Source organism: Pantherophis guttatus, chromosome 3 (genome assembly GCF_059756535.1).
Source record: "Pantherophis guttatus breed Tessera chromosome 3, ASM5975653v1, whole genome shotgun sequence".
NCBI classification, from domain to species: Eukaryota; Metazoa; Chordata; class Lepidosauria; order Squamata; family Colubridae; genus Pantherophis; species Pantherophis guttatus.
Window position 1 is genome coordinate 20285795 of NC_142065.1, and position 15752 is coordinate 20301546.

The 15752-nt window shown below is 36.8% G+C and overlaps 1 protein-coding gene across 1 annotated transcript in view; it reads right to left on the reverse strand.

Annotated features, from left to right (window-relative positions):
- TSHZ2 (teashirt zinc finger homeobox 2) overlaps positions 1-15752 on the reverse strand; it is a 449616-nt gene that overhangs the window by 134599 nt on the left and 299265 nt on the right. The window lies entirely within an intron of this gene.

Sequence of the window (15752 nt, forward strand, 5' to 3'; positions counted from 1 at the left end):
GTAAAATCTCCATTCCCACCCCACTCCAGGGGAAGGTTACTGCAAAATCCCCATTTCCTCCCAATCAGCTGGGACTTGGGAGGCAGAGAATAGATGGGGGCGGGGCCAGTCAGAATTTTTACTACCGGTTCTCTAAACTACTCAATATTTCCGCTACCGATTCTCCAGAACTGGTCAGAACCTGCTGAAACCCACCTCTGGATCATATGTAAGAGGCTGCTTTTCTGCAGTCAATCTTAGAAACTCTATGTGATTAAACACATGGTATCATGGAATAGTTTGCTTCCATGGTATTCCAAGAAGTATCCAGGGTTTTGTCTTTGGATTTTCGTTTTTTTGTTTTGTTTTTGTTTTGCAGTGGAAAAAGATGGCCAGCTGTCTCACCTAGTTTCAGAAGTGAATGTATTGATTGATTGATTTTCCTGCAGAAGAATGCTAACCAGATTTTATTCCTAGTTTATTCCTCTTACCTCATCATGGATCTGCTAGAAAAAACTAACAAACAAACCCTCAAAAAAATAATGCCATTCTTGTATATCCCGAGAAGTAGCTATGTTGAGGTTAGTTGTAGAGTTAATACCACACTTCTTCTCTTGTGGCATTAATTTATTAAGTTGCAGCTCTAATATTGTACAGACCCTGTCCTTGAAAATGCCAACTGAAACCTTCCTTGTCTTTCTATTTCCCTACTCATTACTGGTGTTTATCATTGTCCCCTCTCCCTCAGTGATATGGGAGAACAGATGCTTGGAAACAATCATACATCATTTGGCAATCTCTGTCAATCCCTACTGCCTCAAGGGTTGTCATATAAAGAGTACAGTTCACATTAATAATGAAATACATTTCCCAAAGAAACAGCTCAGTATCTTCAGGTGATAACAAAAAGAAGTGGTTATTCATATTTCCTATTAAAAAGTAAACTCTCATGAAACTGATGGAGCAGTTCTCATAGGGGTTGGGGACCCTGGGAGGTTCCTGAGATCTTTTTAGGGCTCCATAAAATCAAATAAACATTTTCTCAGCTCTTAATTTTTTATACAGTAGATAGAGGCAGATATAATTCACACAAACCAATGTTCTTTGAAGTCCTCAATCATTTTTAAGAACATAAAGAAGCCCAGAGACAAAAATGGCTGAGAACTTTGGTCTAATGTATGGCTGAGGCACATGTGAGGTCACAATCTTCTTAATGGAAATTTTGTACAGTGTATACAATGTATATTGTGGCGTTGAATGGAATCACATCCCAACTCTTTCCAATATGTTCCTCCCATGTGCAGTAAACCCAATTAAACTATCCATGAGATGTGGTTGCCCAGCCATTTCTAAAAATTCTAGAGATGGAGACCCCGCAATTTCAATAGGTTGCTTCATTGTTGATTTAAAACATCAGTCTTGCAAAAAGCAACAGTGAAAATGGTCACAATAGAAGTCATGGCATTTTAATCAAAGCCCTAGAACAGAAAAGAAAAGCAGAGTTGGAAGGGACCTTGGAGGTCTTCTAGTCCAATCCCCTGCTCAGGCAGAATAGAATAGAATAGAATAGAATAGAATAGAATAGAATAGAATAGAATAGAATAGAATAGAATAGAATAGAATAGAATAGAATAGAATTCTTTATTGGCCAAGTGTGATTGGACACACAAGGAATTTGTCTTGGTGCATATGCTCTCAGCGTACATAAAAGAAAAGATACATTTGTCAAAAGATACATTTGTCATATACCATTTCAGACAAAACTTCCAGTGTTGGAGCATTCACAATTTCTGGAGGCAAATTTTTCCACTGATTAATTTTTCTAACTATCAATGAATTTCTTCTTAGTTCTAGGTTGCTTCTCTCCTTGATTAGTTTCCATCCTTGTCCTGCCTTCAGGAGCTTTGGAGAATAGCTTGACTCATTCTCCTTGGCTCCCTGATGTTTTCTACATGTATGTGGCAACCTCCTTCTAGATGACCCTCAAGAGAAATATTTCAGATTCTTAGCTATGAGGATAATTTGATTTCAGACAGGGATCTAAAAGAACAGGGTTCTGTTTTGCTGTTATTATTTGTTGGAAAAAGTTGGAACCAGTGCTTGGCTTCGCTGAGCTAATGGAAGCCAGCTCTTCCTGTTTTAAATATTAGCTGATGAAAGAAAGGTGGAATATTAGCGCAATGCAATAAAAAGTCAAATGAAGTGTAATTAAATCCATTCGTCTCTGTTCATGCATCACAAAAAAGTCTGGAAATAGGAAGAAAAATCAAATGATTAGGAAAACAGCATCTTCTACAAGGAAAGACTACAGGGATTGGAGGATTTTTCCCCGCACCCAGCAAAGTTGAGTAAAGAGCAACATGGCCAAGGTACTGGTATGTTAAATCATGCAAGGGGACAGAGATTTCCCTCCCCTCGGTCATCCATTATAATTAACAGAGGGGTAATGCAGATCCTCTGAAAAAAAAACCCACTGTCCTTCTTGACACAATGCATAGTTAAACTATAGATTTCGCTGCCACCAAGGGTGGTGATGATAAAGCATTAAGTCAGGTGGATTTTAAAAAAGGCCAGACAAATCCAGGAAGATAATCTTCTAAACAAAAAAGGTAGAATAGTTTTAATGACAGTGTTTAAGGAGCAGGATGAAAAAGCTTAACTTTTCTGTCACAAAATAACTAAGGTTAAAACTAGTCAGCTCTCTTGGTGAGAATGCAACAGAGTTTTGACTGGTTTTGACTCTGGGACTAGATGGGCTTTTGGCATGATTACCAAGGCTGTATTTAAGTTCCTCCCTCTCTCTCTCTCTCTCTCTCTCTCTCTCTCTCTCTCTCTCTCTCTCTCTCTCTCTTCCTCCCTCCCTCCCTCCCTCCCTCCATCTCTTTCTCTCTGTATAAAGTTATCTCATATCCCTCCTTCCCTTCTCCAACTCACACACTGAGGGAGAGGTCCCACCATAGCAGAAGGATTTCTGAAAAACACTGCAGTAAATCATTATAAATAATCTATCAGCATAACGCCAGAAAGCATATGCATTTATCTTGTACTTGAGGGGGAAGGGAAAGGAGAAAATGTGTATTTTCTCTTAATTCAAACTGTGTCTAGTTAAACATAGCAGTCAATTGCCTAATTTATCTAAGGAGCTTTTACATCCTGCAGATTGTCATGCGATAGGGTTTGCTGGCAGATGTATTCTTGGAAATTAAAGTGTGGGAGGAAGGAAGCAGAAGTAACAGCCCTTTTCACCTTCTCTTGCTTTGCTACAATGGCCCAGCTGTTTGAGAAAATCTGGAGGTGGGCGCTTTCATTTCCTTACTCCCATCCCCTGCTTGTCCCTCAGCTCTTTGCCAGCAGCCTCAAGGTTCAGCACAAAGTACTAAGGGGTGGAAGTATAGAGCAAAGAAGGCAACCCACATAGAAAGGGAGGATATGACATCAACTGGTGATGACCTAGCAGGTGGTGGCAAAGGAGGAGGATTATGACATTGGTGGGTGGTGATAATAAAGCTGATAGCATTTATTTTAGTACTAAGCAAAGAAATTCCTCTGGAATTTGATGGGAAATACCTTGCTTTAAGGCAGTGTTTCTCAACCTTGGCCACTGGACGATGTGTGGACTTCAACTCCTAGAATTCCCCAGCCAACTCTGCTGGCTGGGGAATTCTGGGAGTTGTAGTCCACACATCTCCAGCGGCCAAGGTTGAGAAACACTGCTTTAAGGATAAAAAGTTCTAAGAAGAGCACATTGAAGACATGTTCCTAGGATTGGCAATTAACACAGAACAGACTCTTTAGTCCCAAAATATGTACATTCATCTTTCCACCAGTCTGCAACTTCCCTTATCTTCTTTACTTCTAATTAAATGCCCAGGAAAGACATGGGGGGAGGAGGAATTCCTTCAATGGGGCTTTTTATAAAAGTAACACAAAGTTGAAGAATTTCCTATCCCTAGAGAAATTCAGAGAAATTATCCATCCATTTTCTGCACCCACAAATTTTGTGATCAGCACTGAAAGGAAATCCATTGTGCACAATGTAATGATATGGTCATGCTGGCTAGTGCTACAGGAATGGAAGTTTTTGTCATATGAGATCTCTAGTCTTGATTTATCTAATTAGAACAGGGGTGTCAAACTCGCAACAACATGTTGTCATCACATGATGTATCACAACTTTTCCCCCTTTGCTAAAACAGGGGTAGGCATGGCCAGCATGTGACATATCTGGCCCACGGGCTGCGAGTTTGACACCCCTGAGTATAACTAGAACTTGCAGGAAATTGCAGATTTTGATATCATCTTAAGTATGGTTGCCACTCTTCAACTTATTTTTCACCTTCTTTTAAAAGAATTATTATAATTTATTTGGATGGTGTAGTTACAGGTAGTCCTGGCTTAACAACCACTCATTCAATAACCATTTGAACTTATGACAGGGCTGAATGAGTGGTACTTACAACCAGCCCATGTAAGTGTGGCTCTCATAGCAATCCCTGTATCACACAATCACAATCCAGCCACCTGACAGTAGGCTAGCAATTACAATATTGCAGCATCCCATTGCCATAGGATCTCCATTAATGATCTTTCCTGCTGCCTTCCAAGAAGCAAAACCCATGGGGAAGCCAGCAGGAAGTTGTAAATGCCGACCACATCGCATCATGTTTAATGATGTTACGGGATTCGCTTAATGACAGCAACCAGAAAAATTCCAGAATTTCCATTGCTAAGTGGTGTTGTCACATGACATCATGCTTTATGATCGCATTACTTAGCAACAAATTCTGGTCCCAATTACCATTATTAATGAAGAACAATCTGTACTATAAACTGTCCTAAACTCTTAGAATAATTGAAGAAGAAAGGAGCCTGAATTGGCATTGGGTGCCAAATGGTTAAGAGTCAGCTATCAGAGATGCTGGCAACATCTTACAACTCTTGGTGTGATGGATCTCCAGATGGAAACCCATGTGGTATACTAGTGTCAGACCAGCACTGGAAAAATATAGGTTTGATTCTCTATACAGACATTATACCCCATAACTGTCTTTGCAACAGTCATTCCAAATTAGTCTCACCTATTTCAAGATTTGTTCCAGAATAAAATGAGTGTAAGGGGAAAACAATGTATGCTATCTTGAACTCCTTAGAAGAAAAGAATTTTTTCTGATTTATTAAATGTAATAAATTTGTGGCTCTTCAGGGGTTGTTGTAACCTAGTCAATATCCAGCTCCCAAAATCCAGCATGACGAATGACTGACAGCGTCAAGAGTTGTAGTTCAACAACACCTGAGCAGGGACACCATTCTCCAACCCTATAAAAGAGGCCAAGCATTCCATTCTACTTCTTAACAATGGCTCCAGGAATGGAGGGATCATTTAATAATGAAAGGGTCAAATAATGTTATTATTTCTTATAAAAGTTGTCAGACTAATTTTGCTTTCTCTCTTTCCTTTCCTTTGAAAATATAACTATTATTTCTATAAGATGAAGACTTATCTAACTTGGGCATTTTAGCCAGAAATAGCCCCTACTTCTCTGATATTTTGATTTTGATATCAGAAAATAACAAAGTCTTCAATCTCCAATGTAATAACCCTGAGCACAAATGTTTGGTGAGGGGAGAACCAGCAATAGAATAGAATAGAATTCTTTATTGGCTAAGTGTGGGTTTCATCCAGCTGGATCTTAGAGAAGGCGACATCTTTCCAAGGACAGTGGTAGGAACACCAGGTTCCAGATAGCTTAGAATGTTGGCAACAGCTCCATTCCAGCCCTGGGTCATGTGATCCACCTGGTCATGTGATCTAGAGCGAAGTCTCCCCTGTGCTTCTTGGCATACACAAATGCAATGGGAGGGGAGAGCAGAAATATACTGAGACACACATATGCACCATCTTAATTCATCACAGAGGGGGTAAAAAACCCTGATCTCCTCTGGCCATGGTAAAGCACCAGCATTCAGCATTATCTTGTTTTCCTGAGTCTTAGAAGTCCAACAAGATAGTGCCTTGCCCAAAAGCGAGCCCACCTGCTCAGAAAAAGAAAGAGGGGTAGGCAGGAGATGACCTGGTGACTTGAGGAGATGATATACTGTAGAACGACTTCACTAATTAATCTTCTAGGACAGGGGTCTCCAACCTCTGGGAGTTGAAGCCCTCCAGGCTTAAAGTTGCCAAGGTTGGAGACCTTTGTTCAAGGAATGGGTATGTTGCTATTGTTCCACTTGTGGCAGCCATTGTGGAAGTGTGTGCTAGTCACCAAAAGCTAAGTTTGTTATAATCCTCTCTCTAGAACCCTTCAATTCGCCTCATCTCCTGACTTCATTACAACACGTACTTCCTTGGCCTCCCTTCATCAAAGTTGTTAGCAAGGCTTTGTCATATTCACTTCTGCCCACCTCCTCACCCACATTCTTCAGGGTAAGAAAGTACATTTTTTAAAAAAAATATAGCTAGAGAAACAGCAGCAGGCAGGGTGAATCAAAACACCAGCCACAGTTTCCTTCAAAGTCCTGTCTCTGAAGAATTTGGGTATACTTAACTCAAGCAGCTATCTGGGTGTCCTATAGATCATTTAACAAATTGCTTTGCCATCCTTCCAGGGTGTGGTATAAATGACTGATTTAAACCCTCTGCATTGTTCAAGCCACATTGTTCTTCATCAAGTCGAGTCATTTTTATGTGAAGTGTCAAGCTCTTCTAACAAATAACTGCTGCCAGACAAATCAAGTTCCTCATCTTAAAGCTATGGCTAAATAGTTTATAGCTTTAATCTGCTCAGTGAGGTGTGCAGTCTATGACAGTAATTATAAATGCAAGGAGAAATTATAGCTGAATGCTTTAACTGCATTAGGAGTCATTTGATGAACATTCATGATTGCCTGCTCATTTTCAACAATAGAGGGCACGTTAGTGTCAATGCATTAGAGGATTTTTAGTTCTGCTCGGCTCTTTCTTCCATTTACCACGGAGTTGTCAGTTGTCTTCTATAAACGGGAATTGTGGGGGGTGGCAGGAGAGACGAACCATCGAATCTTTAAACTTGATGGGTTGAAAAAGGGGGGAAAAAAGAGGAAAGACAAAGGAAAAACGGAGGGGGGGCACTCCTGTTTATCATTATGCTTTTTTTCTTTCTTTCTTTTGTGGTATCTGTATTTTCAAATGGATTCTTTTCAGAGAGCTGCCTGTTTACTTACCAAAAGAAAGCTTTAGGAAAAATACTTGGCTTTGAACAGTGCAGAATCTGCATTAGTATTCAGCTTCAGAATCTTTGTTTTGAATGGTTGGTCTTAGCTACAATATAGGAAATAAGAGTATGAGAGAGCATATGCAAAGCATGCCCGGTCACTAGAAAGGTCAGATTTGAATAATATAGTTGGAATTCACTGACATGAAGGGTTTTCCTGGTCAGAGATTCTCATTTTTGAAGCAGACTTAAGTCCTCATACTTATAAATGCGAATAATATCTGGATTGACAGTTATTAAATTATAAGAATGCAGAAGAAGAAAGCCATCGTGGATCAAATTTAAAAAAACAACAACAATACAGAATCAAAGTATGATGACAACTATCCACCAATGCCTGCACTACACAACTGGTATTTTTGCCCTTTTGAAGTTTGCCAAGATTTTCAAAAAGTTTCTTTCTCTCTGCAAATTCAACTTTCAAGCTACATTTTACTCCTGAAAAATTGCTTTTGACTAGCTCTACACATTTCACAATATAGGGGTTTTTTTTGTTTTTGTTTTTTTTTAAAAAAATGGGTCTAGGCAACTATCAGATTTGGTATTTCTGCCATATTCAGACTCAAACAATAGTAAATTACGGTTAAAATATTGAGTCTTCTGGTATGCATATATATATTTTTATCACAAAGATGAATTCTTGTCAATTAGATTGAGAGAAAAATACATTTAAATACTAAACAATTGAACGCTACAATGAATTCATTATAAACAATTGAACACTAAAAGGAATTCATTATATTATCCCTCATTCTGATGTTTAGAGATTTCTGGACTGAAAAATATATTCTCACCAAACTTGGGCTAGTTAAAAGTAAGAATAAATTATTACTGCATTGGACAATGGAAATACCTCTGAGAAAAGAAAACTTATCTGGCATTATCTTAAGACGGTTTCACCGTATCTTTAGAAAAGTGCAAATTTGGCCATATTAACTTTTGAGAGTAAGTTTTCAAATATGCTTTAAAACGTTTATTTTCAGAATCTCAAATGTGCTGTTAAAAGTATTTTAAAATTAAAAACAGAATACTATATGCTTTTAAATGTCTTAGGTTTACTCAAGATGAACTTGTTAATTGTGATTCTGCCACAAAATGAGTGTCCTTGAAACAAAAAGGTTTGTAATTAGAATGGTTGCCAGCATATTTTGTTACTTTTTGCAAAGAAACTTAAATTTACTAAAAGATAGGAGTTATTTAGTTATTTGGTATGTGTACGTATAATACAGTGTTGAGTCCTGGCAACTGCCTGGATAGTCCCTGAGTTTTCTTGGGAAGATTACAGAAATAGAAGACAAGTTCCCTTGTCTTCTTCTTCAAAGGACTGAGAAAGGGGAATTGGCCCAAGGACAATCAGCTGACTTCGTGCCTAAGGTGGAACTAAAGCTCACTATCCTCTGGTTTCTAGCCTGGTACCTTAATCACTAAACCAAATTGGCTCTAGTAGAAATGGTACGTTTATTGGATTTCCATGTGGAGAAAATGGTGGATTAACACATTCTTGAATAACAGGGATGATGTCAAAGCAAAAACTGGCAGTTGGGTGGTGAGTGCAGACCAGCAGAATTTCTCCAAATGAGAAAATGTGAGATTTCCCACTTATGCTTCAGAAGGCATAGTAAACTCACAGGACATTGGGGGTAGGTGGGAACCATTGCTTGATTTGCGGATAGAACACTAGAGGCCATGGGAGAAGTGGAAGAAGGACTAGGAAGAGACATGATAGCAGTGTTCCAATATCTCAGGGGCTACCCCAAAGAAGAACTTGACTCCAAGCTATTCTCCAAAGCACCTGAGGGCAGGACAAGAAGCAATGGGTAGAAACTAATCAAGGAGAGAAGCCACTTAGAACTAAGGAAAAATTTCCTGACAGTTAGAACAATTAATCAGTGGAATAACTTGCCTCCAGAGGTTGTGGGTGCTCCAACACTGGAAGTTTTTAAGAAGATGTTGGATAACCATTTATCTGAAGTGGTGTAGGGTTTCCTGCCTAAGCAGGGGGTTGGACTAGAAGACCTCCAAGGTACCTTCCAACTCTGTTATTCTATTCCATTCTAAGTGTGGAATGTTGAAGGGACTACAGAGTTAAATTTGAACTGGATTTTTTTTAAAAAATCTTATAAAATATGGAATTTGAAGAATTTTTTATGAAATGGATAAAATTGATAATACTTTACAAATGGCACAAATTATAATTATGGTGAATTGACAAAACCCTGTAAAATATAGAAAAGAATAAGACACCCACTTTCACCATTACTGTTCATTTTTCTTCATAAAGTTTTGAATAGAGGTGTAAGACAAGATGAGAGAATAGCTGAAGGTTAAAAAAATTAATAAATTAAGAGCATTTGTGGAGGACTTAGTTTTAATTTTAGAAAATCCTATGGAAGGAATAGCCACATTATTGGAAAAATTTGTTTGTATTAGCTGGATTTAAAATTAACAATGATAAAAAAGATGCTAACAAAAATATGAGGATGGAAGATTTAAAAGAATTGATTGCAAAAACTGGTTTACATGTTGAGAAAGAAGGGAAATACTTTTTTAGTTAGTTACAATATAACAGTATAACTAATATGCATTGAATGCCATTTCAAAATAATTATGTCAAGGTACAGAGTGAAATTAAGATTTATTAAGATGAGAAAAAAATATTACGATTGTTTGGAAGAATTTTGGTGGTCAAAATAGAATGATATTTGTATTTCCAACAATACTTGTTCTGAAAAAATGTTACACCTTTTAATCAAGGGCAAAAATATGTATCTGTATTTATATGAAGTTCATAAAAGGAAGAAACCAAGAGTTAAATATAAGATAAATAAAATCTTTGGTTTGGATGAAAGAGTAGGAACTGTTGAGAAATAAGAGTATGTTAGAATTAGAAAATTATAACCTTTGGGTGGCATGGATTTTTGTGGTATGATAAAGTTAACATTAATGTAGATTTTACAAGCCACTAGGTAAGAAATGCCATATTAAGAATATGGAATAAATACAAACTCAGTCACTTCTTTAATTTTCTTTTGCTTTTTTTCTTTTTATTTTATATTTTTCCTTCTAGCTTTTCTTTCTATGTTTTCATATGTATCTAATAATCTAATTTAGAATGTCATTCTAAATATGAAAAGAAATTTCATATTTACTAATATGTATATATGTAGGTGTATATGTTTATTTCTCTCTGTCTCTTTCTCTCTGTGTGTATGTATATGTGTGTGTGTGTGTATGTACACACACACACTCTATCTATCTATCTATCTATCTATCTATCTATCTATCTATCTATCTATCTATCTATCTATCTATCCATCCTCTATCTCCCCCTATTCCGATCCCTATCTCTATCCCTATCCCTGTCTCTGTCTTTGTCTTTGTCTCTTTCTCTTTTTCTAGCTATATGATAAACATACCATTTTTAACAAACAAAGCAGAAATTCAGAACTGCCTATTATTTATTTCCAATTTTCAAGGAAAGGGCAGAAACAAAACTTTAGAGTCTTATTTTCCTTTAATGTGAACTTTAGCTTAAAGAAAGTTATAAAATCCACAATCTTATTCAAAACAGCCCAGCATTCCACAATGAAATTACAATTTACAGTTTCCATATAACTTAAACTTATCCCTTTAAGATATTAAGCGAGGGACAACATGTAGACATGAAATGCCAGAAATTGATGAATCGTCTTTTTCGTTGTTTTTTTTCCCATGTCTTCAGAAGGTAATTTTGATACTTAAGAAATGAAGACATCTATTTGGGGGGGGCGATATTTTATATATATTATCCAAAAGCATAATTCTGTGATTTTGCATTTAAATCACTAAAAAATAGAGCCTCTCTATAAAGTCTCAATGCTTATGATCCTGTGCATAACTTTGCTGGTATTTCTTTCTGAATACACAAAAAATGGGCTATTTTATTAAGCTTCAGTCTTAAGCATCACCTGTTAGGAATGAAGTTGCTCTGAAATTACTATGATTAACTGCAACCTTAATGATAAATGTAAACCAGTAATAATGGCCCTATTTTAACGTGTTTAAAAAACTTGATATAATGGAGGAAAACCCTTCTAAAATCTATATCCAGAAATCAAATGTTTAAATGAATTTGATTTATGTTTCTTATTATGTTTTACATTTCCCCCTCTCAAATATCTGTGTTTTATAGGCTAAATATCTAAATACCACACCACATCTCTGCATAAAAACAACCTTCGGTCAACTGATCCTATAAATTAGATATTCTTGGTCAGTTCATTGCTTTAAACTACTGTGAATTTATCACATTGGAGTGTACCATCTAGGGAGGGGAAAGTTCTCCTTGCAGGATTACATTTCATGTGAAGTTGCCAACTTTTTTTATTACCTTCTGTCATGCTTTTATTAGGAAGATTTAACAGCAGTGATTCTTGTGTCCATATTGTGAGAACTTTACATATTGATTTACTCTAAAAGAGTAGGAGCAGGAAAAACCATTTTCTAATCAGTGGTAACTTTACTCTTGGGCTGTGATACCCATACCCGCAATTGGGATTCTACAAAGATTTCCAGGAATAACTTGAAAAATAGTGTCATTGTCATTTAAAAAAAAAAATGGTGCAGAACCAATGTGTGATTTCCAAGGATTTTGGATAGAAAACAAAAACAAAGCAGCAAAGTTCTGAGAAGAGGCTGTAGAGTGTGTTTTTGTACACATTGACTGTTCCCACTCTATGTATTGTAGCTTCTTTCTGTCTTCTTCTTCTTGTTTCATGTGCATAAATTGGATAATTCACTGACACAAAGATGAATGAGCTAGCAAATTTGTTCACCCAACAGCATTCCTAAATTTTTGCATTTCACCTTCTGGTTTTAGTGTACATGACCTTTTATATGCTTGACATTAAATCCAGACAAAATACGTTTCATAACTTTGAAATTTAATAAGATTTAAAAAAATGTCTTTTCCCCATCCCCAACACACATACTGTGAACAAGATTTCCCAACAAATGCATCCTTGGTAGAACATTTACCTAACATTGCTAATTACACATTTGGTGACACTGAGTTCCAATCCTAATATTCCTGGGAGTAATTTGCACATGAAACCCAGCCTGGCTTACTACTAGGTGGCTGCATCTAAATCCCATATAATTTTGTACAGTTTATTTTGAAATAATCTTGCTGCGAGAATCTATTTGAACATTCAGGTGGTTTGCTTGTAATTAATTTACAAACATCAGATCTCAGGTTTTGGAACTAAGTAGGCTTTATTAAGTGTGCATTACACTATTCATATATAAATGAGAGAGAGAGAGAGATGTATCTAAGCAGTAGGTGGTATATTCTGAAGTTAGTTGCTCTCTGTTTCAGGACTGAAACCTGAAACATCTATTAGGCTATAAAAATTGTATTATTTTTATTTTTAAAAAGTCATGGAATGGAAAAGCTGGGTATCACTTGCATATGTATTATACATACATACACACAAACATACATACATGGAAGTGATACTCAGCTATACATAGAGAAATGATGCATATATAAGTGGTGCATATATAGAAGTGACCCTGTTATCCTTAATTCACGGTAGAGTAGGAATAAAGACCGGTGTGGTGGTCTAGTGATGAAGATGCTTGCCTCCCACTTGGAAGGTTGAGAGTTCAATCCTAGATAGCAGCAGATGTTTCTCTTTAAGGGCGCAAAGAGTAAATATATGCTGTGAACTCCCTGTAGGCATCAGGAAGGGCATCCGGCCAGTAAAAGCTCAGCTCCACCCATCTACCCTGAATTAAGGGATTACAGAGTTGTAAAAAGGGGATTATATAATATTTTTAAATTGTCCATCTCCCTCAGAGAGAGGCTCATCCATATATATATATATATATATATATATATATATAGATAGATAGATAGATAGATAGATAGATAGATAGATAGATAGATAGATGAGCTCACTTTTCACGTTTTTATACTCCAGATTGCTATTAAAAACATGCTGATTTGTTTCTTCCTGTTATAAAGTAAGAAAGAAGCTTCAAAGGGCATTCACATCAGGCAAAATAATTAAAGAGGGAGACTTCTGTGTGCATTTGTCTGTGAGAAAGAAATTTATTATTACACAAATGGATCTATGAAGCCATATATTTATCTAGAAGAATTACTAAATAACCAAGGTTTTTGAAATGCAGACTTTCAGTGTATAACATAAAATTTGGTCTACTTGACAGATTCAGCTTTCCTTCAGAGAGAATTTAAGTTCTGAAAATTACAGCTATCAAATTGAAGATTATGAAAAACCTCTATATTCCCCCCACCCCACCCCCTACCTGAGTGTGAAGAGCAGCATAGGTGACAAACATCAAACAAACATGCAAGGCAAATAAATGATTTGTTCATGTTCTCAGTTGCATTTAGGAATCTGGTCAAGCGACGAGAACTCACACTCTTTCCAAAGCCTGCAAAAGCCATAGTAGGAGGATCTATGGGCACCTTACAGATAGTCCTTGACTTATGACTGCAACTGAGACTGGAACTTCCAATGCAAAGCAATGCAGTTGTTAAGTAAGTCATGCCCAATTTTATGGCCTTTTTTGGACTGGTCAGTAACCAATCCAGCTTCCTCTATTGACTTTTTTTTTCCGAAGCCCCCTGGGAAAGTGGTGAATGCTAAGTGATTCAGAACACTGCAGAACATTGCAAATACATGCCAGTTGCCCAATGCCCAAATTTTGATCCATATGACCATGGGGATGCTACAATGGTTATAAGGGTGAGGACCAGTTGTAATTCAGGACTTTTGTAATTTCAAAATGGCCAATAAACGAATGGTCGTAAGTCGAGGACTATCTGTACAGTTTAGTGAAGGAGGAGGAAGTATATTGTTTTGTATTTTTTGTGCTTTCACGTATTATACAAAGGGGAATAATATGCATCTCTCCCTGGAAAACGATACCAAAAAATGCGAGAAATTGACATTCAAGGTTTTTTTATTATTATTACAGTATTTTAAGGTTTTCTTTTTGATTGGTTTTTATTTTATGCTAAAGCACAACAGACATAGGAAAGTTCTATAAAACCTAATAAATATTAGGCCTGTGCAAATAGGGTCTGCTCTGATTTGTCAAATCAGTTCAAAGAATACGATCAGTCCAATCTGAATCGTTGAATCAGTCTAACAATCCAAATGAAGTTTGAAATCTGAAAGGATGAATCGGGTCAGTTTGATTCAGAAATCTGATTGTCCATGTGGAGAAAACTTTTTTACCCCCCAAATCTAAATTGGATTATTGGATTCAATCCGAATCAAGTTCATACATTGAATCCCAAAATGTTTGCTAATTTGAATTGATGAAATGAAAAATTGTACAGTCTTAATATATACAATAACTCACATTGCTTTTCTCTGTACTTTTTACCAGGCTACAGACTTATACTGCTTTTCAAATCAGCTGAGCACCAATTGTTTACTATTAAATCAGGATAATCAATGTGTACAGGTAATCCTCGATTTACAAAAGGACATTTAGTGACCGTTCGAAATTACAACAGTACTGAAAAAAGTGACTTATGACTGTTTTTTACACTTATGACTATTGCAACATACCCAAAGTTATGTGATCAAAATTTAGATGCTTGGCAACTGCTTCATATTTATGACTGTTGCGGTGTCCTGGGGTCATGTGATCACTTTTTGAGACCTTCTGACTAGCAAAGTCAATGGGGAAGCCAGATTCACTTAACAAACATTGCTAACTTAACAACTGTGGCAAGAAAAGTTGTAAAATGGGGCAAAATTCACTTAACAATGTCTCGCTTAGTGACAGAAATGTTGGGCTCAATTGTGGCTGTATGTTGAGGACTATCTGTACTTCCAGATACTGACATGGCTACAATTGCACCTCTTGGTCCCTGTTAAGCTGCCTATCTCACTTGATTTCTCCCCCACTTTTAAAAAAGGAATACTTTAACAAAACAAATTTAATAGAAGATGAACATGCTGCAAAGCAAAACACCAGCCTCTATCATTACAATTACTTATAGCAATACCTTTGGGTTCAACAAGAACCTATTGAGTGCTAATTTCCTTCTAGTAAATGGATACATGGGATTCTCCATCCTTTTCACAGCAGCCATTTTACAGAAAGGCCAAATCTCTTGTGGCAGCCATTTTGTGAATGTGGCTACCACATGCTATCACTATTTGCCCCCAGCCCAGAAATGTTACGTAATCCTAGATTAAGGGATCTCAAAGAAAAGAAAATGAAAAAGAGAAGAAGAAATATGTTTCAGAGTTTAGCCTAATAGTTATAGATTGCTTTTTTTTTTTTAATGTATTGGGGGCATATTTAATCAGCATCATCCTAAGGGCTGGTGAAATCTGGAGGTGAAAACATTTGTTTAAATTTGTCAGGCTGGCAACAGCTTTGCAAACACAATTCAGCCTTGCCTGTTGAGAATAACTTTCTAAGAACTATGAACTGATGAGAGACACCAGCTGGAGATAACAGGGACTAAGGATATTATGTCTATCACTGAAG